The sequence below is a fragment of the Astyanax mexicanus genome, chromosome 22, assembly GCF_023375975.1.
Source record: "Astyanax mexicanus isolate ESR-SI-001 chromosome 22, AstMex3_surface, whole genome shotgun sequence".
NCBI classification, from domain to species: Eukaryota; Metazoa; Chordata; class Actinopteri; order Characiformes; family Acestrorhamphidae; genus Astyanax; species Astyanax mexicanus.
This window is the reverse complement of record NC_064429.1, coordinates 15519670-15525383: the sequence shown is the minus strand read 5'-3', so window position 1 is coordinate 15525383 and position 5714 is coordinate 15519670. Positions and strand designations below refer to the sequence as shown.

The 5714-nt window shown below is 38.2% G+C and overlaps 1 long non-coding RNA gene across 1 annotated transcript; it reads left to right on the top strand.

Moving 5' to 3' along the window:
• The first annotated feature begins 4209 nt into the window (after positions 1-4209).
• LOC125786953 (uncharacterized) lies at positions 4210-5496 on the top strand. The gene is made up of 4 exons (XR_007428927.1): positions 4210-4346; positions 4433-4536; positions 4621-4688; positions 4832-5496. It is a non-coding gene; the product is annotated as an uncharacterized LOC125786953 (long non-coding RNA).
• The last annotated feature ends 218 nt before the right edge of the window (positions 5497-5714 follow it).

Genomic DNA, 5714 nt, shown 5'->3' with positions numbered 1-5714 from the left:
AGTCTGAATGACTTGTGTTAATATATTTAATATCATTTAATTACCAATAAAATATTAGAAATAAAAAAAAATAATTGGAAATCCTCTTTAAGATGCATTAAGCCCAAAATGTGCTAAAAAAAAAAAGTGAACTCGATAGGTGGTCTCATCACTACAAGCTCCCCTTCATGCTACAGGCCCCAGTGAGATTGCTAGCTGGCATTTTTCTCCAATTGGCAAAAATTCACAGTTTCTAAAGTGCCAAAGCATGTCGCTTTCTAATATTAAGAGTTTGGTTGTACTAGTGGCCTCCCACTGTGTCTCAGAGACACAACACCCCCCCCCCCCCCCCCATCATGCTCTTAATCCAGTAGCCTGCTAAGGCCTCCAGCACAGATTAGTGGTGTTAGCCTGCAGCGCTTTCAGCCCGGCCCTCGACTGAAAGCGGATCCCTCACTGTGCCCGTGACCCCGGAGCTGAGACTGTGGATGAGCGCCATATGGTTGAAGGTGGGTCCCAGAGCGAAATCTGTGGGGTCCAGTTCCTCGCAGACAGCTGGCCCCTCCGGCCCTTTTTGGGCGGCCATCAACTTCTTGTCTGAGGCCAAAAACATGTGCTGCTGCTAGTCTGCTAAATGGTGCAGATATGGATTAGTGAAGTCCTCACAGAGGCGCCGTTCGCCAGCGTTAGGGCTGAGGTGAATGGGAGAACACACAGACACACACACACACAATAGAACCTTTCTGTCTGATTGTCATGAAATTCTGACACATTGTAAAGAGCATCTGACTGTATTAAATTATGACAAAAAGTGAATGAAAGCAAAATAAATAAAAGCCATACAGTGTTTTTTTATGACAGTTGATATTACAACCTTAGATATGAAAATACAAAGAATATACTGTTTACTGGATATGTGTAAAATACATACAGAGTGATACATATAGAAGTACATTGATACGCATATTCCGTGCCCAAAGGATATGCAGCTCTGGAAAAAAATAAGAGAAATTTGAAAACCTCTGGAATATAATCAAGAGGAAGATGGATGATCAAGCCATCAAAACAAGCTGAACTGAACTGAACTTGAATTTTTGCACCAGGAGTAAAGGCATAAAGCAGTGTGTAAGACTGATGGAGGAGAACATGCTAAGATGCGTGATAACTGTGATTAAAAACCAGGGTTATTCCACCAAATATATTGATTTCTGAACCCTTCATGAAATGTTATAAAAAATGAACTTGCTTTATTTGCATTATTTGAGGTCTGAAAGCTCTGCATCTATTTTACTTATTTCACACATTTCTCATTTTCTGCAAATAAATGCTCTAAATGACAATATTTTTATTTTTGTTATTTGGGAGAAATGTTGAAATGTTGTCCGTAGTTTATGGAATAAAACAACAATGTTCATTTTACTCAAATATAAATCTATAAATAGCAAAATCAGAGAAACTGATTCAGAAACTGAAGTGGTCTCTTATTTTTTTTTAAAGAGCTGTATGTTTATAGTTTGCTGTCCAATAAAAATATGTATCTCCAAAACAGGAATTTTCAGGAATAACTTTCAATTGACTTTAAATGTGAAAAAGAGATTATTTCAGGTAATTTTGGAGAATTTCTATTGGTCCATTTATCAGAACATTTGGATACAGTGTTTGTTCAAGTTATATAGTAAACTAAAAACTACATTTTCATTGGACAGCATATGCTTGAACAACTTGTCTCTCTGTATCTGATACAGTTTGACATAATCTGGCAATTAATCCTGGTTTTGTGTTGAAATTTTATTATAAACTGACCATAGAAATATATTAAAATCTCAAAATTAAATCAATTTTTGACAAAAACAGTATTACAATGTTTTCAGCTTCAATTGTAATACATTCCAACAGACATATGGCATACAAACATTAGGCAAAATATTTTATGTGTAATGATATAGGTTATATTTGGTTAAATGTTTCAAATGTATTTGTAGAATGAATTTATTTCCTTGTTTATTTAAAAACTATATATAATTATTTATTAAATTCCTATTATATCAACTACAAATCAAATTTTAGTGTAAAAAGTACTGTATATATTGAAATTTTCTGCATAAAAAATTAATAAATAAATAAATAACACATTTTAAGATGAAGCCTCTGAGGCAGCAGCAGCTCTTCAGTGGTGAATGCAGTAGATCCAGGCAGGCTGTGCAGACAGTGTGCTATTGGCATATCAGTCTAATTCCAGTGCTGCAGATGCGAGCCATATTGGGGGCTGGGGATTAAGATGTAACCCAAGAGCTCTCTGAGCGGGGCTAAAACTGCTGCTGATGGCCTGATGGCACCGGCAGCAGGGCACTTTTAACAAGGTCTTAGGGCTGGAGGAGAACGAGACACGAATTTTAGGAGAACAGCCTGTTAAAATGCTGTAAATCCTTTCTGAGAGAGACGCGCGGCCATCGCTAATCTGATATTTATCATGCTCGTTGCTTAACCTCTTTAAAAAAAAAAAATCCAATCCTTCCATTCCTCACGTCTTTAACATAGCAGCTCAAGCATTTTTACATTGTTTTTTTTTTTTTTTACATTTTTTTATGTAGGGTGCTTTTAATAATTTAGGATATGAGTAATAAGATTTTTTTTTATATGATTTAAGAGGTTAAACTTAAAACAAAAAGCATTTCCTCTTAGAAAGGTTTCTTAGAAGGAATTATTTTATTTTTTTTTACGTCTGATAAAATAATAATAAAAGTAATACAAGGAGGAAAAACTAATTCCTGACTCTTGATATAATTGTGCCTAGGATTGCATTGTATTTTGGGCGCAGAGATGCTCTATAGATTGTTTCCTGGGGAGAGGTAATTTCCTAAAAGCACTTTGAATTATTTGGTTAGGGAAAAAAAAGGAAAAAAAAAGGTGATGTAACAGTTGTGGACGTGAATCTGATTGCTGACTGTGAAGAAGAAGGAAATCAGTGTAAAAGCTCGCAACCCCGAGCCCGACAAACCGGCAAGCGGATAGGTCAAAGGTGCCACGAGGCTCGTCTGCGGGGCCTATGAGGGTTATCCAAGGCTATCAAAGTGATGAATCTCTATGATACAGAAAAAAAAGTGAAATGCAATAATAATAATAATAAAAATCCATTCCAAAGTAGAGAAGAAAGCACATGGCGAATATCTCCGTATATGCCTGGCATCTGTTGGGCTGCTTGATGCTCTCACACAGTGAAAAGAGATTATGCTCCAGCATAAATGCAGCTTTTACATTTTTTTTTTTTTAAATCCAGCAGGCCTAATCCAATCTTATCCCCCCCGAATCCAATTTTTAATGCTGGCTACACATAGGATTAGAGTGGTGGAGTTTGCTTTGTAGGCCATTTGACTGAGATGCAGCATCTGTGCTGGTGGAAAAGCGAGTTGCGAGGGAGGAGAAGATCACAGGAACAGAAGGTGGACACTGCTCATCCTTTTTTACTACACGGCCTGAACATGCTGGAGCAGCCTGCCAACTCCTGCAGGTTACACAAACACACATTAACATATGCAGAGTGGTATGCTGACTATACATATAATGTACTGTGATTATATAAAAAAAAATACCTGTCATTTTAGTGTGGGAGGTTTCATGGCTAAATTGTAGCAGTCTGGTGGCCAATCTTCATTAATTGCACATTGCACCAGTAAGAGCAGAGTGTGAAGGTTCAATTAGCAGGGTAAGAGCACAGTTTTGCTCAAAATATTGCAATGCACACAACATTATGGGTGACATAAGAGGACAAATTGTTAATGCACGTCTTGCTGGCGCATCTTTGACCAAGACAGAAAGTCTTTGTGATGCATCAAGAGCCACGGTATCCAGGGTAATGTCAGCATACCACCAAGAAGGACAAACCACATCCAACAGGATTAACTGTGGACTCTGTAAGAGGAAGCTGTCTGAAAGGGATGTTCGGGTGCTAACCCGGATTGTATCCAAAAAAACATAAAACCACGGCTGAACAAATCACGGCAGAATTCAATGTGCACCTCAACTCTCCTGTTTCCACCAGAACTGTCCGTCACCACAATAAATTATTGTGGTCTAAAACCAGGTGTTTCAGTTTCATTGTCCAACCCCTGTAAATAGAGAGAAAAACATATGGATTTTTTTTTGTAAACAAACCAAAATATATTTTATGTTTATACCTCTTGCGAATGTAGCCAGTGGGACTGGGAACAGTGTATAATTTGCCTCGAATAGGCATTGGTCGAGCTTCCCGGGTTTTCTAGAAGGGCAGGTATATGGGCAGCTATGGGGGTCCTGGTTAGCATGAGCAGCGGTGCTAGCACTATTGACGGCGTTCAGCGCGAGGTACAGCAGCAATCCGGGAGTAGAAGGTGTGTTTTTAACTTAATTTTGTAGTGTTTGAGCACCTGGTTAGCATTTTTAGTATATCGTGGCTTAGCACAGTATGTGTTTTTAGGACTAGACTGGGACTGAGGTGCTGGTTGGAGCGGCTGGGTATGTGTGCTGGCGTGAGTGTGCCGCGGCACTGAGTAATATAGAGAGCTCTGAAGTTAACGACAGGTATGTTGTGGCTGTTTAATTTACCTTTCCACTCATTTATATCTAAATTTTAATTAGTAATCCAGCCCTTGTCTTTATGTTCAGCTGAACTGCAGTACGCCGTGCTACTACACTGACTGGGAGAACGATAAAACGTGCTGTTTGTGTGTGGGGTATGTATATCAACATTTAGCTGAATAATGTGTAACCTATATTCTTATATTGTCTGGCTTAGCGGGTGTTTGTTTTCTGTGGTTTAAATAATGTGAATGTTGTAATTTAAACGTGTTATTCTCTTGCCCCTCTGTGTTAACAGATGCCAGATTCGTTTAATATGGCTAGCTGCTGTTTTCTTTTAGCTGATGTTTTCTTTTAGACGTTTCTTGTAAAGGTATTTTTACAGCAATTGCTGTTTCTTTTTACAAAATAAGTGTATGTGCTGCTCAGAACTCTTGGTAGAGCATTTATTTATTTTTTTATTTTTTTTTTTGTTTATGTTCTATTATTGGTAACAAAGTCTAGATCTGGCCAACTAAGCTACTTGTGGGCGATAAGCTTAGGAAAGTGAATGCTATTTGTATAGTACTGGAGTGGTGTGTAGTCACTGAACTTTGGATTTGTAGTGGAAAGTATCACTATCTACCATTTATTATTTTGATTTCTCTTACTGATTTGCAGTGTTCCCTTATTTTGTTTACTTTATGTAATAGCATCCAAACCCTAACTAGAAGCCTGAAGCTTAGTTGTGGTATATGTCCTATTTTGTTACCAAAGGTTTGTTTGTTATCCTTTTTTTTTTCATTTTAATAAAATCTTTTACCGTGTCAGTTAACCTGTGACCAAATAAAGAATATTTCTATTTTTCTTAAAAGTGACCTGTGTGCATTTTTACTTACAGAGCTCCCCTTTGCTCTAGGTATAAACCAAGGGGTGGCGTAGTTGGTTTAGTTTTATTTATTTATTTATTTTTTCTTTGTAAATAGCCAAATAGGGCGTCTAGGGTCGCCACACTTAGATAGAGACAGATTTGCACATTTTGGCTGGATTTTCTCAGTCAGCTTTACAGTATTAGGTAGAGTCACCGCAGCATCTGGTGGGTGGCACAGTGTGGGCTGCATCCTGTGGGCAGCGTCCTGTGGGCTAGTGTCCTGTGGACAACATCCTGTGGGCGGCGTCCTGTGGGCTAGTGTCCTGTTGGC